The sequence below is a fragment of the Mauremys mutica genome, chromosome 23 (genome assembly GCF_020497125.1).
Source record: "Mauremys mutica isolate MM-2020 ecotype Southern chromosome 23, ASM2049712v1, whole genome shotgun sequence".
NCBI lineage: Eukaryota > Metazoa > Chordata > Testudines > Geoemydidae > Mauremys > Mauremys mutica.
Genome location: NC_059094.1, coordinates 6,668,115 through 6,690,149, shown reverse-complemented (window position 1 = coordinate 6,690,149; position 22,035 = coordinate 6,668,115). Strand labels below are relative to the sequence as shown.

Below are 22,035 nucleotides of genomic sequence, written 5' to 3'. Positions count from 1 at the left end.
ACCCAGAAGGTGTGCTCGGAGGCCACCACCAGATTGGGTCTGTGATGGGGTGTACTGGGCCCTACCAGAGACCACCACAGATAAGGAGCAGCAAAGGTGGGTCCTCCAGGCCTGCCTAGAAAGGCTGCAGGGAAGCAGCCAATCAGAGCCCAGCAGGCTCAGTTAAAAGGAGCTGCAGGGACTGAGCAGGGGACCAGAGGAGCAGGGCAGGTGCTCCTTGCTGGAGTTTAAGGGGGAGCCGGAAGAGGGTTTTGGTGACATTGTCATTCCATGAGGAAGGAGAGGAGAACTTCAGCCCTAAAGGAAGGGGGAAGAGGAAGGGGCTACGGGGGAAGCAGACCAGGGTATAGCAGCAGCAACTATTACAGAAAGCAGGGCCGGCTCCAGGCACCAGCCGACCAAGCATGTGCTTGGGGCAGCACCTTGGGGTGGGGCAGCGCTTGGGGGGGCGGGGACTTGGGCAGCGTGGTGCTCGGGGGACTTGGGCAGCGCAGCCCTCGAGAGGGCGGGGGGCTTTGGCAGCGTGACGCTTAGGGGGGCATGGACTCGGGTGGTGCGGCGTGTCCCCCGGGCGATTTAAAATGGCCGCGGGGCCCCCACCCACCAACTGCAGCACAGCGGAGCTTATTGGCTTCTGCCTGCTCATTCCATGTGGCTGCCGGCCCCTCCCTGCAGCCCCTGGGCGGGGTGGGTTGGGTCTGTGTCCTCGAGCACTGCTCCTGCCCCAAGTGCCCCTGCGGCCAATAGGAAGCTGCGGGGGCAGTGCCTGGGGGTAGCAGTGCGTGGACACCCCCCAGCCTGCCCTGCCTAGGAGCCCCAGGTAAGTGCCGCAACCCCCCCTCGCTCCCAGAGCCTGCACCCCCACCCCTTTTCCACACACCCCCTCCTGCCCCTAACTCCCTCCCAGAGCCTGCACCCCCTCCCTCCACACCACCTCCCATCCTCAAACGACCTCCCAGAGCCTGCACCCCCACCCCAGCCCAGAGCCTGCACCCAAACTCCTTCCCAGGTCCTGCACCCCTCAACCCCTCCTCCTGCACCCCCTGCCCCAGCCCGGAGCCTGCACTCGGCATCCAAACTCCCTCCCAGAGCCTGCACTCCATTCCCCTGCCCCAGCCCAGGGCCTGCACCCCAGACCTTCTCCCCCCACCCAAACTCCCTCAAAGAGCCTTAGGCAGGTGGGGGTGGAGTTTGTGGGGGTGAGCTCTGGGCATTCTGGGCACCACCAAAATTTCTACAAACCTGTCGCCCCTGCTTATTGAGTCTCCAGGGAGAAAGCCCGGGGGCCACTGCGCTACACCAGGGCAGACACGGACTTAAAGGTAGCCCAGAGCCAGGGCTGAAGACATTACTGAGGGCACAGGGACTGGCCCACTTGGACTGGAAGTTACTAGATCGCAGGCCCTGGTTCTCATGGGAGACTTTAATCACCCCGATATCCGCTGGGAGAACAATACAGCAGTGCACAGACAATCCAGGAAGTTTTTGGAAAGTGTAGGGGACAATTTCCTGGTGCAAGTGCTGGAGGAACCAACTAAGGGCAGAGCTCTTCTTGACCTGCTGCTCACAAACCGGGAAGAATTAGTAGGGGAAGCAAAAGTGGATGGGAACCTGGGAGGCAGTGACCATGAGATGGTCGAGTTCAGGATCCTGACACAAGGAAGAAAGGAGAGCAGCAGAATATGGTCCCCGGACTTCAGAAAAGCAGACTTTGACTCCCTCAGGGAACTGATGGGCAGGATCCCCTGGGAAAATAACATGAGGGGGAAAGGCATCCAGGAGAGCTGGCTGTATTTTAAAGAATCCTTATTGAGGTTGCAGGAAAAAACCATCCCGATGTGCAGAAAGAATAGTAAATATGGCAGGCGACCAGCTTGGCTTAACAGTGAAATCCTTGCTGATCTTAAACGCAAAAAAGAAGCTTACAAGAAGTGGAAGATTGGACAAATGACCAGGGAGGAGTATAAAAATATTGCTCAGGCATGCAGGAGTGAAATCAGGAAGGCCAAATCACACTAGAAGTTGCAGCTAGCAACAGATGTTAAGAGTAACAAGAAGGGTTTCTTCAGGTATGTTAGCAACAAGAAGAAAGTCAAGGATGGATCTAGGCTGTTCTCAGTGGTACCAGATGACAGAACAGAGTAATGGTCTCAAGTTGCAGTGGGGGAGGTCTAGGTTGGATATTAGGAAAAACTATTTCACTAGGAGGGTGGTGAAGCACTGGAATGGGTTGCTTAGGGAGGTGGTGGAATCTCCTTCCTTAGAGGTTTTTACGGTCCAGCTTGACAAAGCCCTGGCTGGGATGATTTCGTTGGGGATTGGTCCTTCTTTGAGCAGGGGGCTGGACTAGATACCTCCTGAGGTCTCTTCCAACCCTGATATTCTATGACCTTTGACCTCGGAAGGGGTTCGTTCCTGCATTTGACTGTGACTTAGCTGGAGGGCTGAGCCACCAAAGACCCACCTGATGCAGTTCACAGCCGACAGGGGGCGCTCACAAGAGGTGTGTCCCCCACCACAGGGTCCCATTCGGAATCTGAGCCCTGAGCCCTCACCCAGATGATGGCCAGACCCCTTGCCGTGTACTCTGGTCAGAACCCCACTGATTCAGGGGAAAACCAGAGAAGGCTGCCCCTCCTTCAAGCCTCTGTGACGTCACTGTCTCACCCCTGTATCTTGACCGAATTGGCACTCGGTGGGCCTGGTGCTAATGGAAACCAGGCTTTTGGGGGTTTCAGATTGTCACCAAAATGCAGAGAAATGCCATTGAGTTCAGTGTACGTCCTCACCCCACACTCTGCATGGCCAATTGTGCGAACTCCGGCTATTTTTGATAGCCATATACATGTCCAATCCCTTTTTGAATGGCTCTCCCCTAATGAGCTACCTGCTTCTCTCGCTAATATCACTTCCTTACCCCCACCCCGATGATCATCTGCTAGCCCTGGAGATCTTCACCCCACAATCCTCCCAGCTTGCAACACCTTCCCCTACACAAACATACACACCCTGCATGCAGTTCAGCTCCCTATGTCCCTCTGTTTGCAAACCAGAGAGAGATTTCATTTGGGAAGCCCCGCTCTCTCCTGGACGGCCCTCCCACCGTGGCTACACTCCCTCTGACCAAAGAAACCACACGCTGCACGGGGGTTCACAGGAAAATACTCACAATTTATTACCCACACAAGTCCCCAGGTGGGAGCAGCTCGGGACTCTCCCAGAGACGCACGCTGCTCCCTTAAAAAAAGAACTCCCGTGTTCACTGCACTCGCCGCCCCATCTCAATTCCTGACAGCAACCAAGTCAAAACCAATGAGATCTGAGGGTTTGGGCGCTGGGGGCATGTGCCCATCTGAAATTTCCCTTTGGAAATCCCAGTCCTCAGACCTTCCTCCCAGCCCCAATCCCTGGTCGCAAGTGTCCACCACAAACTAGTCTCCACATTCACTCTGTTCCCAGCTGTGCTCAGATGCTCCAGGAAGCAGCATGTACACACTATACACATCCGACACACACCCACACATACACATTACACAGACATTAAATCCAGGAAACCTCTTGTTTATGTGTTAGGAATGATGCTAAATCCAGTATCCTTTTACAAGCATTATTTAGCCGTGGGGGGCCAGAGTCTGGTCTCATTTCCACTGGTGTAAAATTGGAATAACTCCATTCACTGCAATGGATTTACTCTAGATTTATCCTGGTAGTCACTGAGATCAGAATCTAGGCCTGAGCCTTCCAGCAATATCTTGGCAGATGGACGTTTTGCAAATTCAGCATAGGATCAGTGCTTAGAAAAATCATATTGGTCCTGAAACCATTTGTATTGGTCCCATCAACAAAGCACGTTTGTAACGGTCATTCCAGTGTGATTTTAGCAGCTGGTATTTCAAGTTAGAGGTTGACGCTTTATCCCCTTGGAAATCTGAGATTCCCAAGCTTCCACTCCAGAGGCCAGGCAGCATCAGTTTCTGTCTCAAGTAGTTCTTGAGATGGCAGCTACCAAAACACATTGGAATTCAAGTGTGCGGAAAGGGGAGTGGGAAGCAAGGTGGTAATCGGAGTGATGAGATTTTAAAAGAGCTGATAAAATGGCCTTTGATGATTAGCAATTAGTGCTTTATACCCCTGGAAAGCTGAGAATACCAGCTTTTTTAATGGCAGGAAGTGTCTGTTTTGTCCCCTAGGTAGTTTGTGAGAAATGAATTTCTTAAGTCTCTGTCAAGCCTTTCGGAGTTGTTCTGTGTATCAATGGAGCTGTAATGTTTTGGTTTTTGTTTTTTAAATGCCCAACACTGGGTGTAGCAAGTATCTTGGACCAGTGATATATTCATTCCCATCTGTAACCAGGGTCGGGTTGTATTTTTGGGTGCATGTGATCTTTTTGTGTAGGACTTTGAGATCCTCCAATGGAAGGTGCTGGAGAATGGCAAAGGGCCGGTATTACTGTGCAGCACAAAGTCCTTCCAGGTTTATTAGAAGCATCTTGTTCCTCGCGACACCGATGTGCTTCTGCATCCCAGCTGTATTGTGATGACCCCAGTCCTGCCTGGGCACAGAGCTCTACCCTGATTCCACAGCTGGGAGACCAGAGCCCCTGCACGGCTCAGTCCTCTCCCAGCAGGAACTTCCCAGTGCCAAGGCAGGAGATACCATGCTGGAGACCTGGCCTTAGAGTGACAGATGAGGAAGGAGTGTCCTGCACATCAGTTTGCTGGGTCTGGTAGCCCAGGAGGTTCAATAAGAAACCTGGGCAGCAGTTCTGCATTCTCAGAGACTGGGGTCAGCCTCAGACTCCTTGGCCTTTGCACTGGCAGAAGGTGAAAGGCCAGCAAAGGCGATGCTCCCAGCCCCCAGGGAAAGGACAACAATCCAAAAGGGCATCTCTCGTCCCCTGAGCACCCAAACCAGAGATCATGGCTGGAGGCAACCGTGGAGGGGCTGGCAGCACAGGCACAGGGTGCCCACTTAAAGGAGGAGTTAGGGAGCCCAGGGACACAAGTGGGAGGGGAAAGCCTGAATCTAAACTAATTCCTTCGAGGGAATCATTGCAGAGCCCTCCCATGCCTATGGCTATTCTCCTGGCTCCTGTGTGCCCAAGGCCGGACGCGAGGCCAGTGGCAGTGAGTCCTCATGGATGCATAGTGCTTGTCTCCCTCCAGCGAGCCAGGTGGCCACAGGCAGTGCTGGGGCGAAAGCCAGCATGAGCCCTCCTGCAGCCTGGGGCACGGCCCATTGCACACCCGATCTTCAGGACTGGGAGTGTCTCCGCTGTGTCTGCACAGTGCCCAGCCCAGTGGGGCCTGGGCCCATGACAGGGGCTTCTAGGCACCACTGCAATACAAACAACAGGAACAGTAAGAGAGAGGCCATGTGGAGCAGGACACCAGGGCTCTCTGTCCCAGAGCTCCCCTCTGGAGGGGACCATTGCAAGAGGGCAGGAGGGAGCCCTCTATCAATCCAGAACCCTGCCCCATGTGGCCACGGCAGCACTCACTGAAGTGCCACAGTATATCTGAGCCAAACCACTAGGTTTCCTCCTCTCGGGGGCAGGGAGGATCCAGGCACGGTGGGGGGGTCCCTCTATGCCTGTAGTGAAAAGCAAACATTAAATCCCCCCTAAAACCTGAGTAGCGCCTTGTACCGCCTGCAGATCATTCCCTGCCATCCTGGCCGCTAAGGGATGGGAATTTGGGCCTGTGTAACGCACCAATCTCCCTGCAGAGGGCAGTGTGCTGCCAGTTAGACAACGCCTGTGGTTAGGCAGCAAAATCCTAGGCCTGAGGTTCTCTGCTGTGGTGTAGGGCGGCCCCCTCTGGGGTTTGCTGTGAAACCCACTGACGCCCCTTCTCAGTTCTTCGTCCCGAGGGCTGGATGCTCCTGATTAGCTCAGGCGGCAGCCATGGCTGGGGGCTCCTGAAGGCCAGTGGTGGGGGAGGTAGCTGTGCACAGTATGCCCACAACTGGGGCAGGGGTGCTGCTGGGGGGGGGTGGTCCAGGCAAGCCCGGGGGGCTAAGCTCCGTGGATTGGCGTCACTTACGCCCCGGTTTGGGCTGCTGGCTGCTTTGAGACTTTGGTGAAACTGCCAAACGTCCTCCCCTTTGGTTGGCGAGCTCCTAAAGGGAGCCAGGGCTCCAGGTACCTTTATCCCGCAAGTCGCAGGGGTCACACTGGGTCCCGGCATAAGCAGGACCCAGCCTGGGAAGGGATTCGCTTCTGTTTGCCAGACAAGGGCTTCACCTTTGGGTGCCAGAGAGGAGAATATGCTACGGCCCCCACTGCGCCATTTGCCCCAGACTTGTCAGAAGGCCTGAATAAGGATACTGGATCACCTATCACAAAAGAAAAGACAAGGAAATTGTGCCCCAGAACATCACAGTGAACAAACGTACTCAGCTAAGAACAACCCTTGGTTGCTCGTCACGATCCTAGCACGGAGACATCGCGGGCGGCTGTTCGGGTGTGAAGATGAGGAAATACCCCCAAACAAACACCCTTGGTTCCTAAGTCGTGTCCTTAAATGCCACCAAAGAAACGTTTCCCCGCAGGGGTTTTCCCCAGCTTTGCCAAACGCGTGGTTGCTTATTCCCCCTTGGAGGTTCCTCTACGCCCCCGCTCCAAGGAACACAAGATGTTCTTGCTGCATAGCACCAAGGAAAACCCAGCAAACTCCAGGCCCCACCAGTCAAGCGGGGTTGATGCTCAACAGTCTCTCCTTTCCCTGCTGGTCAGAAGTGCATCCCAGGGGAGGTGTTAAGACGTATCCTTCAGCTCTGGGCTTTGGGGCTGCTGCGGGGGCACCTCTGTGGAGGGGGACTGCATTTCTTGGGATCTGTCTGTGGAGAGAGCAAGGGAGGCAAGTGCAGTGAAAAGCCCTGGAAAGCACAATTCTCAGTCCACAAACGGGTACAGCACCGTCCTCCCCGCTCCCTGCAGCCCCCAGCCAGCCCCACTCCCAGCCCCAGCGAGACCCATTCCCTCCAGCCCCCAGCCAGCCCCACTACTGCCAGCCAGTGCCACTCCCCCAGCACTTCTGCCCACAGACAGCCCCATTCCCTCCAGATCTCCTGTCCCTGGGTGGCCCCCCAGCCCATAGACAGCCCCAGCACTCCTGCGGTATCCTTGTCCCGGGCCAGCCCCCGGGTTGCTCAGCCCTTGCCCAGAAGGGACTAGCTCCTTGGCTTATTCAGAGACTGCCAAGGATGCCCAACGTGTTGTTCAAGGCAGCCATGTCGTAGTGACCACAGCCGCGAAGGAACTAGCTTTCAGGCAAGGCTCCCCTGGCGCTGGAGCAGGGCGAGGCGTGCTAGGCAAAGGCTGGCTGTGTGCTCTGGCAGGGCACCCGCGTGCCATGGCGCTGCTCAGCGTGTCAGCTCTTTAGGACAGGGAGCATGTGTCCGTTCTGCATCTGTACAGCGCCTAGCGCCATGTGGCCTGGTCTGTGACTAGGGCTCCCAAGCACTATGGTACCACAAGCGATAAATAACGATACTCACACTAGAGAGATGCCTATCACAATAATAACACATAACAATCCCCATTGTTCCAGATGGGGAATTAGAGGTGCTGAGAGGAAGTGACGAGTCAGGTCCCTGCTGTGACCACTAGTCCATGCTCCTAGGCAGTGTGACCCTTCTGCAGGGCACATCTCCCCTCTGTCTCCAGTGGCCACAGGACCAGATTCCCTGGGGGACACAGGGCAGGGCCCATCAGGCAGGGCCAGACCTGCTGTCTGGTACATACCTGAGCTTAGAGACATTTCAGCTAATTTCAGAGGCAGGTCGGAGGGGCTGACGCCGGCCGGCGAGCCCAGGATGTCAGGGAGGGCGTTCCTGCGGCCAGTCCTCCCAGAGGATGCAAAGTCCAGCACAGGCTCCACCTCAGTCATGCTTCCCCTAGAAGGCACACCCAGGTCAGGCTAGACTCTCCTGCTTCCCCATCCCACCCCAGGGGCCTGAGTGCGGAGCTCAGACCCTTTGGATCAGAGCACATGGGGGGAGAAGGACTCAAACCAAGATGGAGGCAGAGAAATCCTCTGTCTTCGCCACACCCCCATGCCTAGGGTGGCCACCTGGCTGGGTTTGGTATGGCCTAGCTGGTTGCCAAGGAAAAGCTGTAACGTGCCGGCTTTTGTCCCTCCCAGTGAGATGTGCACACAGCACTTTGTAACTGCCACGCACGTCACGTCTGCGAGTGCGGCCGGACTAGACCCTGTGCCCATTGGCCCCATTCTGTGCTACACTGAACCTGGGTTGTGAGCCTCTTGGGGGCAGGGAACATACGGTTACTTTAATCTGCACCACCACGGCCTCGGCTTCTGTAGAAATCCTGTGCATCGGGGTGGGGTTTTAAACACCCGGGTCCTCTCGGGGCTGCTGCGAGGGGGGAGGAGCAGGGTGGGGCAGGCAGGGGCTCCTGGGAGGGGACAGTACGGGGCGTCCTTCAGCTGGCAATTCCCCCAGCACCAGGCCTTGGCCCATTGTCTGTGACACTCACTCGCTGGCCTGGGAATGACTCCGGGAAGCGGGAGCTGGAGGGCAGGGGCAGTGGGAGGCAGTGACAGCAGCCATGGGGGCTGGCATCAGGGGAGCTCCAGAGGCAGGAGCCGGGGTATCTATACCTTGAACTAAAGAGCCTGGCTCTGTAGCTGGGGCGACAACAGGTTCACCTCCTCCATGACTCAGTACAGGAGGGGGACCGGCCTGGACGGTGGGTAACCTGGGCTTCTCATCTCTCCTGGTGGGGTACAGACTTGGGTTTCTCCCTACACCATTTCCTGTCCTCAGGCACTTCACGGGACTTTGGTGCTAGTAGGGCTGCCACCCGGCTGGTTTTTCTTGTGATTTGCCCGTTTCCCGTCACAACAAAGTAACATGCCAGTGTTTTTGCTGGGTGATCTTAGCTACCGGCCACACACGACCACAGGTGCTGGAACTAGGGGTGCTGGAGGTGCTGCCACACTCCCTGGCCTGAAGTGGTTTCCAGGGTTTCCAGTTTGGTTCAATGGCTCTCAGCACGTGCCAGCCCTGCTACGCACGGCATGGCTGGGAGTGTGCTGCAGCCGTCCCACTGGCACCCAGGTCCTGCTCTGCTGCCTGCAGCAGCCATCAGCTGTTCAGGAACCCGAGCCCTAGTCCTGCCCCAAATCCCCCCAAGTCTCATGTAGCCCCTCCCCATGGTTCCCCCCAGACCTGGGACCTGGCCCCACCCACAGACCAACCCTGCTCCCCTGGGTCCCGGACCTGCCTCCCCTGGGATGTGGCCCCTCCCTCCTGGGCCTGGCCCCACCCACAGAGCGGCTGTTTTTTCTGTGCCTCGGAGGTGACAGCCCTAGGACTCGGGGGGTGTGTGGGTGCTCTGGGGGCAGGGAGCAGTCCAAGCTTCCCCCATGTGCCCTGCCCAAGTGTCTCACCCTGGTAGGGGAAGAGGGCAGTTCAGTCTCCTTGGCCCAGCCACTCCGCGGCCTCTCTGCTCAGCTGCCCAACAAGGGGCCCAGCGAGTGCCCGTGGGAGCTGGTTTCTCTGACGGGGCCTCCTGCCCACAAGGAACTGGGCCGGCCCAGCTTGGCCTGGGACTTAGCTGTTTGGGTTTGGTGGGGCTGAAGGTTCTCGTGGGGCACGCAGGGCCGCCAGGTGGGGAGTGGCCGGGGCAGGGTTTACCAGGGCTCCTGGGCACCATGTGTGCACGCAGTCAGCTGCAGAGCAACCTTGTCTGCGCTGTTGAAAAGGGCAATGGGAACAGGCTTCGTCTCCCCTCTGGTTCTGCACCCTGCAGGTTTCCCTTGTGGGGAATCACAGCCTCTGGCTGACCGTCTCCAGGGACCTGCCCTCGCCAGCAGCCCTGGCTCTGTCCTAGCACATTGTAAGTGGGTGACACTCAGCCAAGCCCAGAGGGAACAGGAGCAGAGGTGCAGCCTTACCTGCAGCCTTCCAAAAGGGGCTGGCTCTGGCTCTCCGAGTTCCCAGGGGCTCCACTTGCCTGGGGTAGGCTCCCTGGGGTGGGGTCTCCCCCTCCAGACGTCCTCCAGCCTGGGGAGCGATTTCACCAAGAGAATCGGGGGCTCAGACTGGGGCTCGGTCCCAGCGTGACTGGCCTTTGCCCACAGAGCGACGCAGCACGGCCTGTGCAAAGAGACAGCGAACCCCTCAGAGCCGTCCTGGGGATGCCCACATGCAGCCCAGCGGCCGCTCCCAGACAGAGCTGCCCCAATGTCCTCCACAATGAACTCCCCCGGCTCCCGCAGCCTGGCCTCTCTCCACCACGCTCCACATTCAGGGGGCGAGAGAAGACTATTTCCTAGCAGCGAACAGAGAATCCCTTTCTGTCTTGTCCCACTGCCCCTCTCCTCTCCCACTCAGGAGCAGGGCTCTCTGGGAGAGGCACGGGAGGCTGCGAACACTCTGTGTCGGGGAGAGACAGGTGCTGGCTTGGGCCGAGTACTGGCAGTCAGAACGGGTTCAGACAAGGTGGACCTCCTATCGCCCCCTGCTGGGGAGAGGGGCTGCATCTTCGTTGCTCTGCTCCTTGAGTGGTCACCGACGCCAGCGCAAAGTGCGTGTAAAAGGCTGCCAGCTGGGAACGGTGCTGTTTTTGCACAGTGTAAATGACACACAAGGTGCAGGGTGATGGAGACGCCAGGCCTGAGTGGGGTGTGCGGGATGCCAAGCACCCCACTTCACATGCCATATAAGAGCCTAGTAGTGATCCCTGCAATTTAAACTCTACTCCCCCCGCCCAGCCCTTTGGCAAGCATGAAGTGGGCTCTGCCCAAATGGGCACTGGGTGCTAGCCACAGTGGGTTGATTTCTGTTCCCCGCAGGGGCGGTGCTGAGGGGGGACCCTGCAGCCACCCCTCCCAGCGCACAGTTCAAACGTTAGGCATTATTAAGGGTGGCTTGGTACGGCATCACCACCCTCACGTCTGTGCTGCTGCGGGCGGTGGAGCTGCCTTCAGAGCCGGGTGGCTGGAGATGGGCGGCTGCGGGCTCGGTTCCCAGCTCTGAAGGCAGCGCTGCCGCCAGCAGCAGCACATCAGTAAGGGAGGCAGGTCGAGCACAGGAAGGGGTGGGAATAACAACAAACAAGGGAGGAAGCATGCAGGGAGCGAGATGGCGGGGGGGGAGTGTGCATAAGGAAGGGGATCACAGATGGGGCAGGGGGACTCACTGATGGGGAGGGGGGGAGCATGCATGGGAGAGGAGGATCACAGATGGGGAGGTGGGGCTTGGTTGGGGCGGGGGTCACAGAACAAGGGAAGAGGAACATGCATGGGGAAGGGATCTCAGTGGGGGGGCGGACGCATTGGGGAGGGGGGATCCCCGAGGGGAGCATGGCTAGAGGAAGGGGGCGTGGATGAGGGGCACAGAGCCCCGAACAGAGGAACTGTAGGTGCGGGAGGAGTCCCAGACCGTGCGAGGAGGGGACTGACACACGGTGGAGCTGTAATGTGCAGCCTGGTGTGGGGCACTGCACGCCGTGGGGGTGGCACAGGGACGGGGACCCGCAGCCAAGTTGGGAGCACAGGGGGTGCTGCTGCTGTGAGCGAGGCAGGCAGGCCCCAGAGGACCCTGCAAAGGGTCTGGCTGTCCGAGGGCTGCTAGCGGTGGGCTCGCCAGGCACTGAGCTGAGCTAGGCTGCGGGGTGGCGGGCAATGTGAGGGGTGCGGGGGTGACCTCAAGCCGCAGGCCGGAGCCCAGGTGGCTCCAGGGCCCTTCCCACAAAGAGGCAGTGAGGGGTCAGAGCCCTCCTGCCTGTGGGGGCAGGCGAGCCTCAGTGCTCCTGTATGTGCCCACAAGATGTATAGTGCAGCCCCCACCCAATTTTCTCTCTAGCCCACCTCAGCCCCCCGCCGGGAAGAGTCTGGCACCACCCCTGGTTCCCCATCCCCTAAATCCATTCAGAACCGCAGCAACCCAGACACTGATCACGGCACAGTTTTACCGCGACAGCCTCATGCATGGGCACAGGCTGGGCCAGCGAGCCCCGAACTCACAGTGCCCCAGCACCCTGGGTGTTAAATGAAATCCAGAGGGAGGCTCCTCCTGGGAGCGCGTTGAGGCCAGGAGCGTTGTTTCCGTATGTGGGTGTGGTGTCTAGCACAACGGGCCCTGATCCCTACCGGGGGCATCTCGACACCCCACCAGGCAAATAACAACGTGGGGCTCAAAACTCCCCAAGACAAAGCTAATCGCAGGGAGCTGCACCACCCACCAGCTAACTGCCTCCCTTCACAGCCTCCCGCCATGGCCTCAGCAGTAGCTCAGCTAACCTAACAGGGGGCGGGTCCACAGGCAGCATCTAGACCCTATTCCTGCAATATGCTGAGCGCATGAGACACTAACCACAGGATCAGGCCTTTGCAGGATCAGGCCCTTACTGAACTAGTAACTTCAAAACCCTGGGAGAACCAGAGAGTGACAGCAAGGGCCAGCGAGGGATGGGACAGACGGAGAACTCGAGGCAGCTGGAAGGACAGAAAAAACGACGGCTAATGCCCCGGGAGGAAGGGTGGTGCAGATACGAGTGTGCGGCTCCTATTGCAATCATGGGCATAAATGCAGCGGCTTTGGAACCCCTAGGAAGGCAGGGGTGCGGGGGGTGGGTGGGACAGACAGACAGACGCGCCCGGCCTCGCTGGAGGCAGAGCTTTTCGATCAATTGCCCGTCACTCTAATGTGCCAAAACTTCCCCTTCAGCGCCTGGGAGACAGTCAAAGAGCATGAGGCTGCTAATTCACTGAGTGCTTTCTGGGCAGCGGGCGCTGGCCGCTGCTCCCCCGGCCGGGGATGGAAATATCACCATGGGCGTTTCTGCACGACAGCATTAATCTGCCCAGCTGCAAGCGCCCCGAGCAATACGGCGCAGCAGGACAGGCCTTTCTGTCGTAGGCCCAGTGTCTAGGGAAAGGAGAGACGGGTCTGAGTTATTCCGGCTCCCCGCACCAGTAATGGTAACAGTGCTAATCAGAGCCAGCCCGACGCACTGCTCTGCCAGCTCTTGCCTTGCCCGCCCCTTTCTCCAGGCAGGCGCCTGAGGGTACGTCTACACTGCGGCTGGCCCGGGCTGATTCAGGCTCACAGGTCTTCAGGCTCAGGCTGCAGTCCGAGCGCTGGGGCCCTCCCCACTCAGGGTCCTAGAGCCAAGGCTCCAGCCCAAGCACGTCTACCCCACAATTAACCAGCCCCTTGGCCGGAGTCAGCTGGCCCGGGCCAGCCGTGAGTGTCTAATCTCAGTGTCGATCAGGGGTTGGCAACCTCTGGCACGTGGCTCGCTAGGGGAAGCAACCTGGCGGGCCGGACCAGTTTGTTTACGGCCAATCGCGGCTCCCAGTGGTTGCGGTTCACAGTCCCAGGCCAATGGGGGCGGCGGGAAGCAGCGCGGGCAAGGGATGTGCTGGCTGCGGCTTCCTGCCTCCCCCGTTGGCCTGGGTGAGCGAACCGTGGCCAGTGGGAGCTGCGATCGGCCGAACCTGCCGACGCGGCAGATAAACAAACTGGCCTGGCCCACCAGGGTGCTTACCCTGGCGAGCCACGTGCTAGAGGTTGCCGATCCCCAGTGTAGATGTACCCAGAGAGTCACGCAGTTTAATCCCCGAAGGGCACCAGATCGTCCAGCCGTACCTCCTGTATATCACCGGCCACCACCACACTGTACCCAACAACCGAAACCAGACCAAAGCGCCTTTCCTCTCCTGTTCTGATTGCAGGCCATGCCGCTGTCTGGCTCCCGCCTGGAACGCAGGTCATGACCCAGCCAGTGGGCATGCTGACGGGACAGCAAGGCAGGGCCATGTCGCCTGGTGGCTACCAGAGAGTGCAGGGAGCCAGCCTTCACCCAGACCCCAAATTGTAAAGTCAGAGGCTCTTGAGCACAGACGACTACTTGGGAGAGTGGGGGGAGATTTCTCAATGTGACCTGGACCATTCAGAGCTGGTGGTGCATAAGAAAGGTATCCAGGCCCCTCCAGCACCTCCCATCTGAAGGTCTCAAAGCACCACGTAAACATTCCTGAATGAGAGTCTCCCAGCACCGCCACAAGGTGAGGCAGGGCTCCTCTCCCCGTGTTACAGCAGCGGAGTCTGAGGGCAAGATCCACTCACCTGCCTGTCCAGGTACATCTGTAGGAAATAACACAGCCCCAGGCCTGTACGGGATAGCAGCAGCCCACACGGGCCAAACCCACTCTCAGTTTCACAGCATTGGACCCTTTGTGTGGTTGCTGCTCGGAAGCTGGCTCTGATCGGGTATTGGGTGCCGGACCCTGACAATGGAGGGGAGTCTGCAACCACCTCATGCCAAGCACCTTTGCTTTCCTCCAAATCCCTCCTCTTAGCAGCCCCTGTAGCAGCAGGGAGATTGCGACAGGGCAGAGGATGAGGCTGACGGCAAACAATGTTCAAACTTTCCATCTCCGTGCTATGAAGTGCTATATTTAGAACTACCGCTAGACTCACATGGGGCCAAATGTTTCTCTGAGGCTAGGTCGACACTACGAGCTAGGCATGTGCCTCCCAGCTCACGCAGACACGCGCGTGAGCAGCCATGCTAAAAATAGCAGACCAGCGACAGCAGCAGTGGCATGGACTAGCTGGCCCAAGTACATACCCATGGGGTGCAGGCAGCTTCGTACTCCCAGCAGCTTGCAGCTGTGCAGCTGTCTGTGCTACTGCAGAACCTTCCCCACGTCCTCGGGTCCTGCTACCGGACCTTGGGACACAACACGGCTGCCAGCGGGCGAGTCACAGCCCCAATCCATGGGGACGAAAGCTGTGAACACCAACTTGGGTCCCTGAAGCGCTGCCTCTGGACACGCACGGAGGGCAGCTCTGCTGAGTGAGAAGGGGCCAGTGCAGCTCACTGTTCCTTCTCCGTTGTCTTTAAAAACCATTGCAAGGAGGTGGTTTGTTTGGGGCATCCAAGAGACTGTTGGAAAGTGTCTTTCCTGGTACCATCAGTCCCCCAAGTTCCCAAATCATACGCCAGGCCCCACAAGCATGAGATTGGATTACAAAGTAATTGTGGGGTTCTTTTTCTTTGCTGTCTGGTTTTGGAGCTTTGAGGACACACTCACATCATGTTTTCAAGCTTTTCTCCACCAACGTGGGGGCTAGAAACTTCCTTTTTTAAAAAACAAAAGTTGAGCTTCTTGTATAATCACATGACTCCAGGAGCTGGGGCTTTAAGAAATAAACCAGATATCATAAGACTTGTGATAGCATCAGGTGAATTGGCAACACTACTTCCCGTGCCCCAGCAGAACTTATGGGACACGGCACAACAGCCTAATATAAATGGACTGTCTTTAATTCCCCAGTCTCTGCAAGGCTCTTGTGGCATTTCCCTCAAGGTACCTAGGTGTCTCCAGGGGAACATGGCCAACTCCATCCCTCCATCCCGGTCGTCGGTGACATTAACTGATAACTGCTCTGTCCTGAAGAGTGCGGGGACATCTCTGCATGCATGAGTGCAGGAACAAAGATTCATGCAATATCCTGCTGGCCCCACATCCAGCCCCCAAGGTGCCTCCTTCTCCAGTGCCCATGCAATGAGCCCGTGGGGGCAAGGAACTGGAACCGACCCCACGGGCTCCTTTGCAGACTGTCTGGAGAGGATGCTCACTTCATTAGGATAAGGGGCACCATCAGCGCCATGCTGGTAATTACCCAGCGGAAGCATGAAAGAAAACGAGCCCTCTTAGAGCAGAACAGATGGTGAAATGGATAAAGGTGGCAGACTCGTTAATTTCCCATCCCCAGCCCTGCTGCCCCAGCTGCTGCTGGCACCGGGATGCCCAGCGACGCGGAAGGTTTGTAGTCAGGGTGATCCTAGTTCCACACTTCCACGGGCAGTGAAAGTGCTGCAGCCCCTGCTGTTATTGTAGGGTTCCTTGTGAGCGCTGGCCTGGGCACACTGCTTTGCTACACAGGCAGTGGGCTGCCTGCTGCTTTGTGACTGCAGGGCCGTCCGTGGGCCCTGGGCTCAGACCACTGGCTGGCTGGGTCGCTCAGCAGCTTTGTGCCGCTAACGCTGAGCTGAAATTGTGCAATGAATCAGTCGACTGTCCCCGCCCAGAGCCAGGCTCACTCCTCTACTGTGGGGCCTGGGGAGGTGGGACGAGGAAGTGGATGAGCAGCGGCTGACCAGGGGCATTGGTAGTTGGACTCAGGGCATAGGAGGGGACAAGGCTGTTATCTGAGGGGATGCTGGCAGGGTGTGTGAATGAGCAGCTCCGACAATGGCCTGTTTGCTGTCTGTCACTGGGTGCCTTCCACTCTTCTAGGACAAGAAGAAATCGGCTGGGTTTGCACCAAGGGAGATTTCGATTGGAGGTTAGGAAAAATGATCTAACTTTGAGGCTAGTTCAGCAGAGGAGCGTGTGTGTGTGTGTGTGTGTGCACGCGCGCCCCCCAGCACAATGGGGACCCACGTCTGGGCAGGGCAGGGCAGGCCGGCTGGCCCCCCCAGACGCATCGCTCACTCCAGACAGGCTGCCCGCAGTGCTCCCGAAGCACCCTGCCAGCCTGCTGTCACTGTGCCATCAGATGAGGAGTGGAGCAGAGAAGCAGCAGAGCCATGGACTCGCTCACCTGGACCTGGTCGGGATGGGGCTGTGCACTGGGGCTTGGGCCTGCTCGACCTAGGTACATTGCTCAGGGCTGTGAAAAATGTAGACCAGCCCTGAGCCCCAGCGCACAGCCCCATCCCGTCCAGGTTCCTCAAAGTGGAGACACAGTTGGGCTGGCAGAAGAATTCTTCTGTGGACCTGGCTACTGCCTCTCGAGGGGGTGGATTTACTTCAGCGACAGGGAAAACCCCTTCTCTGTAGTAAGTGTCTACACCACAGCGGAATAGCCTCAGTGGAGCACCTGGAGTGTAGACAAACCCTCGGTCTCTTCCCAGAACTGCCTTTACACAGTCAACACGGCCGAAGAAACTCCCCAGGCCACAGCATTTGGGAAACGAAACCTTCTGCTTTACAAGCGGACGTAAGCCTCTCAGTTTCCCCAGGGCCGCCCAGAGGTTTCAGGGGGCCTGGGGTCTTCGGCGGCGGGGGGCCTCCGCTTTGGCGGTAATTCGGCGGCGGCGGGTGCTTCCGCTCCAGGACCCGCCGCCGAAGTGCCCTGAAGACCTGCTGCAGGGGCCCTTTTCTCTACATAGAACCTGCTCAGGACTGGTTATTGCTCCGTTTCTGGTATAAAATGACTTGATCCTAACTGAAGACTGGCACCACATGACACTCATAGACAGACACAATAGCCAGGAGACACTTGGATGCCATTCTTCTCCATTACTCCTAGCTGTACTGGCAGAGTCAGGTAACTCAGTGTGCAGACAGGGACAATCCTGTGGTTAAGGTGCTGAACTGGGACTCAGCAATGCTGAGTTCAGGTCCTGGTGCTGCCACTGACTCCTTCCTCACCCTTGTGTGACCTTGGCCAAGTCACTTAATCTCGGCCTCAGTTCCCTATGGGGATAATAATTCTGCCTTGTCTATTTAGACTGTAAACTCTGTGGGGCAGGGATTGGCACTCGCTAGGTGTATTACAGACCTAGTGCAGTGGGCCCTCTAGCTGTTACTGTCATGAACATAACCACTTGGGGGTGGCAGTCGGCTTTGATGCAGCCTCTGTAACTTGCTAGCTCAAACTATGGCCCTTTGTGAAATGTATCTCTGTTTCCCAAGACATCTTCTCTGCTACTGGGGGCAAGGTATGGGTTCTGCATGCCCACAGCAGGTGATGCCAAAACCGCCTGCTTTTATTGTAGAGAAACAATGGCAATGAAAAGCCCCAGCCGTTTCAAACACCAGACTCCGACCTTGAAAACCTGAGCGTGTCTTCCCAGGCACATCCCTTGCCCTTCCGAAGGCAGGAAGCCAGTCCCCATGCACACAGTCCCCTCCATACAGCCTGGTCACTCCCTACTGACCCTCGTCCCTGCAGCATCACCCTTGGGTAGCACACTCTCTCGGCTTGCTTTATTTTTTCTTTCTTGTAGCTGTCTCTTTAAATGCAGCAGAGATAAGCAGCTGCTGTCCCAGCATGACCATATTTCAGCAGGGGGCTGCAGGCTGCATCTGCCTCCCTGCCAGCTGGCAACCTTTGTTCCCTTTTCCTTATCACTGGGGAGATGACACAGCCTCAGATTTCCCTTTTAATTTACACCCTTGTTTTCCAAAGGAAATTACATTACAGACAACGACAGTGTACAGGCAGTGTACCAGCATCACACCAACATAGCATGGACCTCCAACCGCCCAGCTGGGCTGCACTATAGGGAGACTAACAGTCCTTGCTTGGGAGACCTTCATGCTCTGCTTCTAGGACGCACGGAATAAAATAAACGTCACGCTGAGGCCTGGCGCTGCCAGAGCTCAGTGGCCCAACCCTCTGTCACTCCGCACCTCCTGTTGCCATTACAAAGGGCTGCCACCCTTCCGCTGAGGCAGCATTTCACACGCTTCACCCTGCCAGGCACAGGGCAATGGAGAATCGGGCCCACATGATCCAAGTTCTGTCCCGGAACCCCGGGACCAGATTCTGATCCAGTATGGCCAACTCCCGCACTTTGATCACGACTCTAGTGATTGGGAGCGGGGAGAGTTAACCTGTCTCATGAAAACATAATGAAAGGCCCCAACTCATAATTCTTCCCTTATTCAAAATGGCCTCCATCTCCCATTAGCAGCACGATGGCCACCATTTCCCCACAGTCTAGCCCCATCGGAAGTGTGCCTGCCCTTAGCAAAGATGGCTGCTGCCTCCTGCTGGTTTCAGTGAGATTGACACCATGCCCACAGATCAAATGGCTGCCACTCAATGGGTCAGGGGCTGGTGGGATCCAGGGACCGTGGGGAGCAGGAGAGACGCTGTGAAAAGGGGATGGGGAAAGTGAGGGGTATTAAGAGGCAGATTTAGGGGATGCAGGTAATAGGGGGAGGGGACCGGGGAGAGGCCAAGAGGGGTGCAAGCAGGAGCGGCGCCAGGGTTTCTGGTGCCCTAGGCAGAATTCAGGGGGCGGCATTTTGTGCGCGCCCCATGGGGCGCGCGGGAGCTTCCAGTTCCGCTCCCATCGCGCCGCTGAAGAAGAACCCTCCGCTGAAATGCCGCAGGTGACAGCAGCAGTCATTGAGCTACACGTTGACAGAAGGGCCTTCTTCGGCGGCGCGACGGGAGCGGAACCGGAAGTTCCCGTGCGCCCCATGGGGAGCGCACAAAATGCCGCCCCCCGAATCCTGGCGCCCTAGGCGACCGCCTAGGGTCGCCTAATGGAAGCGCCGGCCCTGGGTGCAAGAGATGGGGGGGCAAGGAGGAGCCTGAGGGGGGTTCAGAGGGATGGGGGGAGGCTGGAGGGTGCAGAGGGATGTGGGGGGCAGGGGGTGGGGACAAGAGGGAGGCTTAGGGAATGTGGGGGGACAAGGAGAGGCTTGGGGTATGAGGGGGTGCATGGGAGCAGGAGGGAGGCAGATGGGGTGTGAGGGGCATGGGGAGGCTCTGGGGGTTGGGAGAGGTCAAGAGCGGGGCAAGAGGTTGGGGGTACAGGGGGATCTGGGGTGGCAGGGGGAAAGCTGAGGGGGGTGGGAGCTTGTGCCAGTGAGGCCAGGTGTTTGTGGGGTGACAGAGGGAAGGCCAAGAGGGGGCAGAGAGATGTGGGGGGTATAGCAGGACGCTGAGGATGTGGTGGGATACGGGGACAGGGAAGGCTGAGGGGGTGCAAATGACAGTGATGGGTGGGGATCAGATGGCAGCTCCCCCAGCTTAGGGTGCTGGTGAGGAAGGGACAGGGGGAAGGCAGTGTACCAGCATCACACCAACTCTTCGAGCTGATCTTGGGTCACAGGATTTTGATGCCTGCAGGAGGAGCTGTCGTGATCTCCTCTGATCTTGTGCTTTTCAGGGCTGGGCAGAGCTCTGTGTGAGAGCCCCTAGGACCTGCCACTGGACCAGGCCTTCACGTGTGGCCCCAGAGCAGAGAGCGGGCCTGGGGCAGAAGAAGGTGAGGGAGGGGACTTGAGGAAGTGGTGCTGTGGGACCAGAGCAGAGGAATGGGGAGTCAGGGAAGTGGTGTCATTATGTCCCAGGCCAGGGAAAAGCCAAGAAGCGAAGGAATAGCTGGCAGTTCCCCTCTCTCAGGGATGAAGACAAGGTCCGTGGCGTCTCCACCAGACCAGCCAGGGAGAGACATGCATTTCTGTGCGCTTTAAAGGTTGCCCTTTCAACCTGAACGTCTCTCCCGAACATTGGCACAGAGATAGAGAGAGGATTGATAAAGTCAAACGACAGACTGGAAAAAAAAATTAAAAAAAAGCCCTCATTTTTTTGGGGCCAATCTCATCATTTTGGGGGGTCTGCCTCCTGATTTTTGATCTCTTGAGGTTGGCAATACTGCTGATCTCACACCAGTTTTACTGCAGTGTTGCTAACTGTTTTAGTGCAGATAGTCCTGATCTAAATGGGTGTACATGGGAGCAAAATCTGGCCCTCTTTGGTTGGCAGATTCTAAATTTGGCCGAGGGAACCCTGTAGGGTTTGCGAGGTCAGTTTTGCAGTGAAACTGCATCATGCAGCCGGAGGTGACCCAAGCCAGTCCTTTCCTTCCCTGTCTACTTAGAGTTCAGCAAATATTATTTGAAGGTGATTTTCCATCCCTTACCCAGCAAATCCCTCTGCGTCAGCTGCTGGAGCCTGGGCTGGGGAAACAGTCGCTTGCGATCAGATCAGAAGCAAAGTGGGAACTGCTGTCACTTTGAACAGTGTACACAGAGCAGGTTGCCAGGGAGGGAGGGAGCCCGGCTGGCTGAGCCAGAGTTACTCATAGAGGAGAAAAGAGAAGGTCAGTGACCGGTGATCCCATTTAAATAACAATACTTGGCTGCAGAGATCTCGAAGTAACTTGCAAACAGCAGTGGATTAAGCCTTGAGACTCCCTTTGAGGCTGGTAAGTGAATAACCCCAAAAGAAGGGGAATGAGACCCAGAGAGGGGGATTTGACTGGCCCAAGGGTATAAAGGCAGCTAGTGGTAGAACTAGGAGTCCTGGCTCACAGTCCCTTGTTTAATCACTAGCCTATTTTGGCTAGAAACTTACTTTACTTGGCCAAAGAGCTACCGGTCTGGGCTGCTGCTGCTCAGCTAATGCCAACAATCATATAATGAATCCATAAATAATCAAACACGGCAAAGAGGGCGGCGATTTTCTAGTCACAAAACAAACGAGAGAGCAGGAGGAGGAACTGCCTGCTGCTATTCCTTGGTGAGTGCGGGGCCTTTAAAGCTATTGCCATGAGACCCTTTTGTCCTAGCCCTTCTCTGCTCAGAGGTGTTACATAGCAAGACAGACAGTGCCTGGAAGCAGGCAGTAACTTTCCCTGCTCTTTATGCCAGGCACACCCAGCGGCCTGGGGGAGGTGCCAAGGGTTACCAGGAGAAATCTCTCGCCTCTTCTTGCTTTGCAGATATAAGAGCCAGGTGGCACTTCCCAGATAGGGTCTCAGCCACACAGAGCCAGCTGTCTGGGCAGGGGTGCAGGAGAACTGGGATGGATGGAGGTGCCACTGATGTGATACAGAATGTTTAACCCCAGTTGCTTGGCTTTTGCTGTGGCCTCTGGACAATGACCCCCCCGGCAGCCCTACAGGGCATACTACCTACAGCTCTTCCGGCTGGTGAACATGGCAGCTGTTTAACATCCGGCAGCCACGCCACATATCACTTTGGGGCCCATTCCTGTGAGGTGCTGAGTCCTCTCAACTCCCCCGGAGCTCAGCACCCCAGGCTCTAGGAGAGGGAGTGGGGAAGTATTCCCTCTCGGGGGAATTCTGGCAGGGGGGAACGAAATTTCCCAGAATTTGTTAGCACCGAGTGAAGATATCAAATACAGAGCCTCTCGGCTGGCACCAGAAGGAATCCAAACAAAAGGCCCCTCCCTGCCTATTCAGCCTGGCACATGCCTGACGCCCTGCAATTAAGAAACAGCAAGAAAACAAACAGTCACTGCTACTTGGGCTGGAAACAATGAGATCCAGCCAGTCTG

General features: G+C 57.1%; 1 long non-coding RNA gene across 2 annotated transcripts in view; it reads right to left on the bottom strand.

Annotated features, from left to right (window-relative positions):
• Positions 1–3,150: 3,150 nt before the first annotated feature.
• The window catches only part of LOC123355469, a 62,276-nt gene continuing 43,391 nt past the window's right edge, over positions 3,151–22,035 (bottom strand). For both annotated transcript variants that reach the window (XR_006575108.1, XR_006575109.1), the window contains exons 2-4: positions 9,924–10,125; positions 7,748–7,899; positions 3,151–6,840 (exon numbers count right to left, since the gene is read on the bottom strand). This is a non-coding gene — a long non-coding RNA (uncharacterized LOC123355469). The remainder of the gene's footprint in view (positions 6,841–7,747; positions 7,900–9,923; positions 10,126–22,035) is intronic.